Below are 13175 nucleotides of genomic sequence, written 5' to 3' on the forward strand. Positions count from 1 at the left end.
AATCCATAAAAATGTGCACATCTATACTGATTCATCTGAACTCTTTTAATCTAAAACTCAGATCACTCTAAAAATCATCAAAAATGTTTTTTTGCAGGCGGCAAGAGCCTTGCCCCACACACCCTCTGATGATTATATATAACAATTCCAATATCACACAACAGTGGTGAAAACAGCACACTCCCATAGCCATGCATTTAGACCAAATAAATGGTACCCCAATGGGTTAGTATGTATTCAAATTAAGGTTATAGAAACATAACTAAAAAGTGCTAGGGAGGAAAGCTGAGAAATTTTAACAGTGATTTCATGTTTCCAGTCATGTAGTCCATACATTTTCAGTTCATGTGATCAATTTTGTTTCCTAAGACTTCTGTTGGGTCTCTGTTGATACTCTAGATACTGATTGTTCTTGGGATTGTTGGAGGTGGCTTGTGCTTCTAAACTGCTTGTGTAGAAAAGCAGTCCCTCGTGTTATTAGATACAATATTACCGAGCTTATGGTTATTCTGTAATTTTGTAAGCATTCAGTGCAGTGTAACCCAAAATTATAAATCTTTATGGGCTGGTGTGTTCTCTAAATTACTAAGGTCCATACAGAAAACTTCAGAAGTCATGATTTTGAAAGAATATTTGCTTTTAAGTATACTGAAGTCTCCGGGTCTACTTTATGCACTCGAAACATGAAAAACCTGAATCCAAATAGCGTGACACATAAAGAGTGAACCGTGAATACATCAAATGTACTAAAGGGCAAAATTTAAAACCTCAAACCGTCATAGTCGGCCAACCTACCACCCACAACACACTATCTACCCAAACACAGTAAAAAAACACATGCATACACTAACCAAAACCCTACTTCTACCCCTAAATTAAAGCACCAAAATCCTACTGCTAACCCTACACTAAACCCCACATACACAACTATCTATGCACTATTCTTAACCCATCCTAACCCTAATGTCCGTAACTACCGCACACTTCCCCTATGGAGATATACCCAAACAAACTAACTATTTCACACACATACACTTAACAAAACCCTACACTAAACCTTACATACATTACCTACACAAAACCTTACATACACTAACTACCTATGCACTTACCTTAACCCCTCCCTAACCCTAAAGTCTGTAACTAGTGCGCACTTACCTTACGGAGCTATACCGCAGATGGGCCTACTATGCAAATTCGATATTTCCACTTTCGTGGCTTGGTTCATTCGACGTACTCGCGGTTCGCTCTTTATGCGTTGTGCTATTTGAATTTGGGTTTTTCAGCTTTCGAGCGCATAAAGTAGACCCAAGTCTCCTAGTATAATGCATTTACAAGCATTTGCGTCAAGAAAACAGGATAATGACTAACAGCAGGCTTTTAAGGTCTGTAGGCTTCAAGTAAATACATGTATGTGGAGTTTAGTTCTGCTAATAGCAAACTTTAAAAACAAAGATTTTCTGTTAGTGACAGTGAGAGACTGGGTTAGATGTAACTTTGGCTTTAATGACTGTGTAAATGTAATTATACCTCCTGATCTGCTCTTTCTATATTTATGAAACATTTCACACTCTGGAATTACAAATTCTGAGTCTAGTGTGTGTGGCGTAAGCCACATTTCAGATATAGCAAGTATATTTTGCTGTATGTAGATAGGCTTATATTTGCAATATTTTATTGTTGAGACTTCTAGCATTTGTATAGACCATTTTAGGCGTTTACTATACTGCAAGGAGAGGCACAGATTTTCTTGCTTTCTCTATCCAGATGAAAATAAGACAGTCCAAGGCTGTAAAATAAAGAAAACACAGTTTTAATTTAATGCTTTCATCTAAACAATCCTAGAAGTCTTCAGAATGAAACCTATTATAACCCACCCTCCACCTTTAAATCAAATCCCAACAAGTTCTGGAACTCAGTTAACCAAATACTGCACCCAGGTTCCCCAAGCTCTCCAAATCCATGTCCTGACAAAACACATAAAAAAACTGCCACTATCTTTAACTCGTATTTTATTGACTCCATATCAAAACTAGCCAATCCAATCCCTAACCAAGCTATCCATAATAATAATTTGAATATCTCAGACCCTGTACCAAAAATAGCTCTACAAACAACTTCTCCTTAAAACTTGTTTCCATCAACTTTATCAAATCACTACTATCCAAATTAAAACCATGCTCCACATCTGTTGACAATATCCCCTCTTCTTTCCTACAGATTGCTGCTGATTCCCTTGCTCTTCCAGTTTCCATACTAATAACTCACTTTATCTCAGAGTCTACTGTTCCTACTATCTGGAAATAATTCTATACCCTCCCTATACATAAAGGAGGTATATACTCCCTATACATAATGGAGTAGCTAGCTCTACCATCACAGAAAAACTATTAGAATGGATAACCAACACCTTTCCCCAAGAAAACATCCCATTAGGCTGGGTCAACTGCTTCAGTCTAAACCCTATCTCTCATATCAACCTATATGGACTAACCCAACTAATAATATCCCCCACCAGAATGGACAAAAGAACCAAACATAAATCTATACTAGACTGGATACTAGTATCTCATCATTCCCACATATCTCACACTGACTGCCTGCCAGACGCCCTCAGCGACCACCTACCTACATTTCTAATAAGAAGCAAAACTCCCCAACTGACCCAAGAAGCTGTCAGGTAATGTAGGAATAGAAAAAACTTCAACCAACTCAACTTCAATAATGACCTAAAACTATGTAACTGGACCCCCCTAAAAACTTTGGACCTTGATGAAGCAGTACTATACTTCAGTGCTACCTTCATTAACATACTTAACCACCATGCCCCTCCTAGAACTACAAGAATCAGAACTAAACATGCACCTTGGCTAACTTTAAATACTAAAACACTCCAAGATAGGAACTAAGCATGGACAAACTATCATAAAAGTAAATCTCAAATAGACAAACAAACATACCATCAGTTACGTAATAAAGTCAAACAACTTATTAAAACAGACAAAATCTCCTACTACCAAAATATGCAGAATAAATATATTAACAACCCAAAAAAGTTCTGGGCTGCTGTCAACACTGTACTACAACCAGGGAAAACCACCCCCATCCCCAAAATAGTGAACAACCATGACAACGTCCCCACTCAGCTCAACAAATTCTTCACAAAAACTATCCAAAACCTAGCCAACAACCAACTAAGCCCCAACAACCCATCCACAACTAAAACACCCTCTTCACCCAAAACAAATCTCAGTTACTCCATCTTCACCTTCAACTCAGTGCCAACCAAAATCATACAAAAATGACTCCTAAAACTTAGGCCAGCCTCTACAGCTGCCAATAATCTACCTTCCGAATATCTGCAACTAGCAGCTGAAGCAATAGCCTACCCTGTCTCCATATTAATAAACAGATCTATCTCAGAGTGCAAAGTATCCCATCTTTGGAAAATATCACATATTACACCACTGCACAAAGGAGGTACTTCTGTAGAACTTAGTAACTATCGACCCATAGCTATACTATCCCCCTATCAAAACTTATAGAAAAGGTTGTCCACATGCAATTGATGAAGTACCTCTTAGAAAACACATTACTATCAACTCAGCAACATGGTTTCAGACCTTTCCATAGCACCACCACTGCACTTACATCATTCACTAATACCGTCAATAACCACAGAAACAATGGACTGTTAGTATCTGCAACTCTCTTAGACTTATCTAAAGCTTTTGACATGGGCAGCCATGAAAAACTGCTTCATACACTAAGCACCCTAAATCTCAGCTTTTCTACTATTTCTTGGTTTAAGAGCTACCTAGATGGTAGGCAACAAGCTGTAAAATGGCAAAATCAACTCTCTCCCTTACTGTCTGTCTCCTAGGGGTACCCCAAGGCTCTATCCTATCTACTCTTCACCCTATTTACTAATCAACTACCATCCACCATACCCAAAGCCTCAATAGTCCAATATGCAGATGATACCACCTTTATCTATGCAGCCAACTCCCTTGAACACCTCCTCTCCCTAACACAAGAATGCTTTTCCCTGGCAGAAATATGAATCACTAAACAAAACCTCATTCTAAACCCAGCCAAAACTAAATTACTCCTCTTCAGCCCTTACAGATCTTCACCCTCCTCATCTAACTTTTCAATCTCCTCTCATAACAACACCACCATCACACCCAGGAGTCGCATCACACTGCTAGGCCTCGAATTTGACAATAGCTTTAAATTTGACATTCATATCTCCCAGACCATATAGTCCACAGAAAAATGGGCCCACTCTATCACAACAAACAATTTCTCACCAGTCACTCTAAGGTTACCACAGCCAGGACACACCTCCTATCGACCGTACTTTATGCCTCCCCCATGCTTACCAATCTCCAAAAAACTGAGCTCAGCAAACTAGATAGCTACTACAATAAAATAGCCATATTTGCCACAGGATCACCTTCTAGAACTCACCATTTTGAAAACCTAAAAAAACTCAACTGGCTAGAACTCCCCCTGTCCCTTCAAGTCAACCATCTAGCTCTTGTTAAAAAAGTACTACATTATCCAGGCAACACACCAGCCCTGCAGCTACTACTCCAGCCCTACACCACTACCAGATCCCTGAGATCAAGTACCAAACACCTCCTTAAGGTAACAAACTTTACAAATGAGGCAGGTAGATTCGTTTATAGCCACTTCATCTCTAAAATCTGGAACTCCCTTCTAGCACACATAATAAATAACAACTCCACCAGCTAATTCAAAAAACTACTCAAAACACACTTCCTGAGTCACAGATTATGTACCTGCACTACCCCTGGATAGTAACTCATATGTCTCTGTTTCTAGCAACTAAAGTAACAGCTTATCTACTGCTTGTGTAATGTCTGCATGGGGTAATAGTATCACTGAACACTGTAAAGAAACCTAAAGGACATAGTATGTCTCTCATGTGTAGAAATGAGTTATGAAGTTATCTACTCTATCTTCCTGCTGTTAAAACACCTCTAGAACATGTATCTATTAATGTAGCCTGTGAATGTTGGCAAATACACTCTTTGGTTAACTCATTATCTTATATGTACTATACTTCTATAAGAAGTATAAAGATTGTGTACTCTATATATTGTTTAATGAACCTTTTGATTAACATGTCTTTCTCTTGTTAATGATTTTACTGCTCTGGAGCTTTTCTCCCTAGGCCTCCACTGAAAATGGACATATATCCAGTTGGACTCTCCCGGTTAACAAATGTAAAATAAATAAAATAAATAAATAAATTAAGAATGCAGTTTGGAATGCCATCTGGCCCCATGGAGACTGTGTTCTTAGACTCGGACAGAGCATTGATGACTTGCTCTTTGCAGATGCAAGGAGGAAGAGATGATGAAGACATGGATTGTGGTATGCTTGGTGGGATTGGGGGTGAAATGTTCACCAAACCTGTCTGCTAGCAGGTTTGCAATTTCCACAGGGTCATTGTGTGTGATGCCATCCACAGTTAGTTCAGCACACATCTGAGTTCTACCTTTTAGGTTGCAAACATAGCTAAAAAAGCCTTATAGTTATCCTTGGCTATGGTAGCTAAATTGTTCTCTTAGTTGCTATTTGAAGATTTTATGAATTGTCTTATTTGTTTGTTTAGACTGAGGAGGTTGCTATTCCAGTTCTGGGATCCCACTTTTGTATTTTTAGAGAGCAGCTTCTTTCTCTTATTGTATAATTTATTAATGCTGGACTTCCAACAGGATGGTTTGTTTTTTCTTGAAGATTTTTCTTTAATCCTATCCTGCACAGCTGTGTCTATGCATTTGAGTAGATGTTTATAGAGGACATCAGTGTATACCTTAGTATAGCTGTCATCACCATCTGTGGAAACTGGAGCTTGGAAATCAGTTATACCTTCCCTTAGGAGGGTATGGTTAGCTTTGGTGAAGTTTTTTTAGCCTGACTTCTCCTTTGGGAATTCTGGTGCTAGTGCTACTTCAAATATGACTGAGTTATGGTTGAATTTAACCAGTGCAGGCCCTAAACTTGACACATTGCATAAGTCTCGCATACTAGTGAGGGCCAAGTCTAGAATATTGGAGCCCCTTGTGGGGTGGTGCACTATTTGTTCCAGGGCATTTGAGTTAACAAAGACCAGCAACTTTTGTGCGAGTGAGTTTTGGCTCATATAGGTTTCCCAATTAATAGAAGGATAGTTGAAGTCACCCATAACTAGGGTGTTAGGTTGCACCTCAATTGTCCCAAGTAGGTCTAAATAAGCTGTGTGGACATCTCAGTTCATAGAAGGGGACCTGTAACTGACATTGACCTGAAACGGGGGTATCTTCTCCATGTTAATCTGGACTTGTAGTAGCTCCATAGAGTTTTCTTGTCTAACCAGTCTAGAGGTGTAATTAGCTTTAATGAAAATAGATATGCTACCATCTTTGGTTCTCACACCTTCAATTTGCAGTCTGAAAATGTGGATGGTATTGTAGTCTTGCAAGGCCCAGGTACTTTCTGTGGCCTTGAGCCAGGTCTCTGTGACTGCACAGATGTCAATATCTTCCAGGGACAGGAGTGATTCCAGAGAGTGCAGTTTCTGATTTAAACTCCTAGCATTTAGCAGCAGGACCCTTAATTTATTTGTGTTTAATATTTTCATGTCGGGAATTTTGTTGTTGGGACCTTGCCTAAAAAAGGCATTATGGGGGAGGCAAGTGCCTTAGCCAGCAAGTGAAAGCCTAGGGGAGCCAGGTGTAGACCATCTCTGGCAAAGCATCATGGTCTATCCACCATGTCATCTCAAGCTGACAGGAACTGGATCCCTTTGGAATGACACTAGAAACTAAGCCAATTATTGAAGTCAATTATTTTCTGTTTATATTGTGATATCATCCTAGGTGAGAGTAAAATGCTGCTCAAAGCAAGGGACATACCTGCCTGGGACACATATTCAGAGAGCTCTATCATGTTTTTCTTCATATAATCCAGAGAGGTACATCTCAAGTTGTTCACACCAATATGAACTATGACGGAGTCATAACAGTACTTGTTGAGAGACTTGAATGCTTGTGAGATCTGGTGAATCCTTGCACTAGACAGGCAGCTGACTGTAACCTTCTCCTTGTTAAGCCTGGTGAGTGGGTCATCTGTATGTCTCACTACAGAGTCACCTATAACTAAAACATTTGGAATAGTTGTGCATTGCCTTAAGGGCTTATTTGGTGAGACACAGGTGCTAGTGTTTTTATGTGTATTGTGTGCATTGGGTGTTGTGTTAGGTGCAGCTTGTTTGTGTTTTGGAGGTCTCTGGTTTTTAGGGATGCTTCTGGAGAGTACCTCTGCATATGAAGGCTTATGTGTTGGGTGCATTTTATGAATAGGACTCATCCAGATTCTTAGTGTAGGAACATCTCTTGCAAATTGTACTTGAGTGATTTAGAAGTAAGGGGTTGTCAGTGTACATGAAGCATCTGCTATACTGTGTCAAAAAACCCATGCCCACCAGGCTGGCAGGAGAAACAGAGAGAAACTGATAGTCCATAATGCAAGGTTTGAACCTTGTATCTCAGCAGATAAGGAGAAAAAGATGGGAGTAACAGGCAGGGATCTATTTTAGGGTGATTAACCTATGGGGTGTACAGTAGGAGGTCTATAAAAGAGGGGATCTATAGGGTTTTATGTTGACAGGTAAGAGGTAAAATCTCTGCTGGGTGGTTCACTGAATATCTGAGAGCTATTCAAGAACTACTCTGCTAGATAACTAAGGGAAAGTACTTCTATTGGTGCTGCTGCATCAGTAACAGCCAGAAGTTACCCCCTCTGCATGATGTTGTGCTTTGCACAAGCAAGAACAAAGCAGCTAATACAAATAAACCAATGAAAAAGCTCAGACTGAGCCCTGCACCAATGAAATAGCTCAAACTGTGCCCTGAACCAGTAACCTTCAATTAGCTAGTCCTACTGTACTCTCCTGCCACAAGGGTAGAGGGGGCTTCTCCAAAAAAAAGATGCCCGGATTTTAGTGCTCAGTTTATAAAGAGAACTGAATTCAGCCAGTCTGAATCCAGTCTGTACTACGACCAACAGAAGTGCAATGGAACAACAGAAAAAGCAGGATAATTTTATTTATTTTAATTAAATAAGCAACAGTGTAAAAAGCAGCACCGTTTTTCTTGAATTAATAAACAGATCTTTTCCTAAATTAAGTCAAAGCAGCAGTTGGTGTGAAATACAAAGTGCAACAAATGCAGTAGTAAAATACAGTGCAAAGCAGCTGCAAACAATACAGTTTTTTAAACTACTGAAGTACAGTCACATTATATAAGAGAAATGCAACGAAAATATAGTTAGAGCCTTTTTGTGAGTTTCCCAGCTTAGAAAGACTAGGTAAACACCTACAGCCACTGGAAGAATAATCCCATTCCTTCTAATGTAAAAGCACAGTAATTGATTGGTTTATGAGTATAGATACAGGGTATGTTATAGTGTCTGCAGTGATACTGAGATATTCTGGTGGCAGGTTGTCAGCAGCTGGCATGGAACTTTTTAGTTTTAGGAAGTGTTTTTGATAGAGGAGGTTGATACTGGTTGGAGGGAGAAATGATTTTGGTGGTGATTAGTACTATTTGGGATGGTGAGTAGTTTCTTAAATGGGGAGTGGACAGAGTGTATGCCGTGTATTGAGTTGGGTAGCTAGAGGGACTTAGTTGTTGGTAGTTGAAGGAGTCATAGTTTGGCCTTGGTATAACAGTCTTTTGACTGTGTTCCAGAAAAGCTTGGAATTCTGAAGGTGGTTGTCTTTGGGCTTGGACGAGTATTTAGTTTTGTCTGATCTGATTTTTTTTTGTTTAGAAATGTTTGCAAACTGTTTAAAATATTGCCATTTTGTTGTGTTTTGTCACTAGACCATGCTTTCCAAGCTTTCTCTCTCTTTCACATGAATTGCCTGGTTTCTTTTGTGAGACATGGCACAGGACTGGATTAGATTTATTTTGATCTGATGGGAGATAGTTAATTTAGTATATTGAGAAAAGTGTCATTAAAATGAGTTACAGTGTCATCTAGGGGGTTAGTATTTTAGAATATCCCAGCTGTACTTATTGAGGTAGCTAATGAAGGCATCATTACTAAAGTTGAGTATGCACACATTATTATAGATTATGTGTTTATGTCTCTCAGCAAAGGTCAGTAGCTGGTCATTGATGGTATCTGGTAAACAGCCAACAGTGTTAATTTCATTAGGAGTGGTGGTGAGGATCCAGTCTAATGCAGACTCCCTATTACTACATTTGTCTATTTGAGTAGCAGTAGTGATAATTTCGGTAAAACCAAAGAGATTGATGGAGTGTGTGTGGGAGATTCAAAGTTGATAAGTAAATAGTCTATATTAACTTCAACTATGATGATGGTTTGGTTTCCTTATTGATACTGCAAGAGATCCAATACAGGATTTCTTCTAGTAAAGGGATGTTATTTCTAGGAGTTATATAGATGGCAGTGATGCATATGCTCTTGTGTTTGTTGATTTGCAGAGGAGAGAGATAATTTCATCATTGGGAAAGTTGAGATGGGTGAGGGGGTAGGAAGGATTTCAATATATTTTTTATATCATAGCCACATCACCAGCTTTCTTATGCTGTCATTTGTAATAATGTTGTAGCCTGGGGGTGGGTGGAGGGTAGGAGAATTTCCTTATCTTTAGTACCTGGTTTTAGCCAGGTTTCTGTGGCTATTAGTATGTCAGTGGTTTATAAGGCTATGTAGGCATGTACTGTAAGTACTTTATTGTAGATGCTCCTAAGACCGAAGCTCATCAAAATAGACTATTACCCTAGCTGAGTGTAAGAGAAGTACTAGGGGTAATGGAAGTGGCAGAGTTTCAAGTAGGTAGAGAAGTTCCAGGATTAGGATGTATGCTGCCATCACAGGTTTGTGTAATGAAATATTCTTTTATATTAAGTTTTCATCTTTAAATTATGTTGTATAGTGTGAGTTCTTCTTTGGTGTATTTGTAATTAAAGAAAGTATGGGATGTGACAAACTATAGACTGGATGCTAGAGTGGGGTGAAAGGAGGATAATTTAGAATTATGGTGCAGTGTTCTGGGGTAACAGTGAGGTTGGGTAATAATGGAGTGCAGTAAGATGTGGAATAAGCAAGAACAGATAGTAGAAGTAGATATAAGTGAAATGGCATCATAATGTAATTATAACAGACAAAAGTAGGTTTGATGAATTTAATAAGGGGTGATCAGTAGAATAAATTATGATACTGTTGTTTGAATTGAGGTGGGTGGATGAAATAGTTGTGGGAGGAGACAAAGTAGAGTGAAGAGGGAAGGACCAAAAGGTACTGTGATGTAATATTGTTATGTATAAGTAGGAACAACAATAGGGTGGCTGTATTGTATATAATTGCTTGTAGGTATGGAGTGGGTGGGCTTAGGCAAATATAAATGTGGTTGTAGTGGAGGTGGTTGGGAATTAGAGGTAGGGTAGGGGAGCAAAGTGAGCCTGAGCTAGGTGAGGGCAAATGGAGCAGGTTCCAACCCCTTAGGGCCAGTGCATGGCCAGATACAAATCAATAGACTTGGCAATGCTAGACTGCTGCTGCTGTTGTGTTCTTAAACACAACTGTCTTTCTAGTTGCCTGCCCTTTATGTTAAATTGACCACATATCTCCTTCCCTCTCCCCTTTCATTGGTTACTGGGAGTAAGTACAAAATGAACATTATGTGAAATCACTCCCTTTCAACTCTTTAAATGTATTGGCTATCCCACTGTATTTCATGGAACCAAAATCCAAAGTGCCCACCCCTTTCAGTCTGTCTTGCTCTTTTAAAATTAGTGGCTCTCCACTTAGACAGCTAAAGCTTAAGTTACCCCCTCTTTCATATCTAACTGCTTAGTGCACACTGCAGTGCTTAGGATATTAACTCATTTTTTCCATCTCAACTTTTAAATTTGTAAGATCTATTGAAACACCACCAGTTATTGGACATCCCACATTCTGCCTCTCAGTAGTCATCTCAGGTTTAGTGCTTCTGTTTTCTCCTGGTGAGAGAAGAAGCAAAGTACATTGATTCCTGACTGTTTCTTGTTGTGCAGTGAGTGTCTGCTATTCCTGATTGGTCTGGCAGGTATTCAAGGCATCTACCAGGAAAAGGCTGCAACAATCTTACAGGACCTTGCATCATCTGGAACAAGACTGTGGATCATCAAACAGGCTGTGGCCTGCTTCTCATCTTGGGATTGGTGCTACTGTTTTGCTTCTGGTGAGAGAAGAAGAAGAAGAGTATTGTATCCCGGTAGAGTGAAGCTGTGGTGAGACAACTACTTGTAGTAGCCAGGCAGTAGCCTTTCATGTGACTCCCCTTTTTTCATCATTCTTGGCAAGCTAATTCTTTGTTTTCAGTAAGCACTGCTTGATTTGTTTCTAACTTCATAATAGCTGCCTAAGTACTTTAGCCTTCATTTTTAGGGTGTACTTATTAATTTCCCCTTAAGTGTTTGGCAGTGCCATGTAGAGACATGAACACCTTGAGTGACGTTTTTCCTGTAAAAGCATGATTGAAATTTCACCAATACCTAGTTGCACACAGAACAACTAGTTTGATGTGACAAGCACTGTCTCCAGAGTTGCAAACCAGATACTCCTGACATTGCTTTATATACTCACTCTAACTGTCTAATGAATAAAAAAGGGTCTATTGCCATGAATATGAACTTTCCCACTATGTCCATTACCAGCTTGGTGGATATCAGCATCCTGAGGCAATATAGAAATTGCCTCATGTTTACTGACAATCAGTTAATTCTCAAACAAACTGATATGGTATGTGAGAGATGCATTTATACAATGTCACTGGAGGCAAATCTCTCACATAAAAGTACTTCTAATGTCAATAAGATTGTCAGTAGTACACACACTCAACTCATCACACACAATTCAAAGCAGACATACAGACCCACATATGCTGAAGCACTTAAATGCAAAATTCCTAAACCTCAAATACCTGCTAGATAAAATGCACATAACAAGTACTCTCAGCAGCCCCAAAGGTACTCTTTGAAAATAACACCCACATCAACACATACAGCCACATCTCATGCAGTCTCTACTTCTAAACCCATAAGGGGTTACACAATCCAACATTCTGGTCATTGGATATTCCATCATGAGGCACATTGATGTCCCTCTCACCAGGCTGAGTAAGGAGACAATCATTGTCAGTTGCTCATCAGGGGCTAGGATCCATCATGTTATGCTTGAACTTAGGTCATTGGACAACGAGTACAAGTATGACTTAGTCATAGTCCATGTGGGTATAAATGACCTGAGACATACCTCCCTAGACTATATAAAGAGAGACATCATGGAGCTCTTAGAGTATGTGTCCCAGGCTGGTACGAGCCTAGTACTGAGCAGTATTTTACCTTCTCCAAGGATGATGCCACAATATGAACAAAAGATGACTGACTTTAATAATTGGCTTATTTTCTGGTGTCATTCTAAGGGGGAGGGATGCAATATTTGTCTTACCCAGCATCACAGGACACAAGTTGATTTTATTTTATTTTCAGTTTATTGATGACCTGTTTTTGTTTGGAGAGGTGAAATGTCGAATTTAAATGTATTTTTTGAAAGTATGAACAAAAGTACTGAGTTTTTAAAGTTTTCTATCAAATACGATTTTTTGGGATTAATTTTTTTAGATGTTGCAATATACAAAAAAGATGGGGAAGACAAGTTACATTCAGCAATTAGTTATAAAATGTTTTGAGTAATGCCATTTTGTATTATTCTACTATGTACACTCCTTATTTATAGCACAACATTATAAAGGGTCAATTAGTCTGGTTAAAACATTTGATCACAGATGTAGAGCATTTGGATAATTTTTCTAAGACATTATACCATAGATTTCTCAACAAGGGAAACTCCAGTAACATTTTTAAGAGAGTGATGGAAGAAAACCATTTGGATAAGAACCATGTTTTAGGTAATAACACATGAGAATGACACCTCTTCATGCCCGCCACTTTCTTTAGACAGTGGAGTGATTAGGAGAGTATATTGGGAAGACTAGTAGGGAACTTAGGTAAACATCAGTATGCAGTTAAAACCAAAATTATTGATAATGCTTTAGAAAACACTCCACTGAATGCTTGAATTTCAAA

The sequence above is a fragment of the Protopterus annectens genome, chromosome 7.part0 (assembly GCF_019279795.1).
Source record: "Protopterus annectens isolate FY-2018-M chromosome 7.part0, PAN1.0, whole genome shotgun sequence".
Lineage (NCBI taxonomy): Eukaryota > Metazoa > Chordata > Ceratodontiformes > Protopteridae > Protopterus > Protopterus annectens.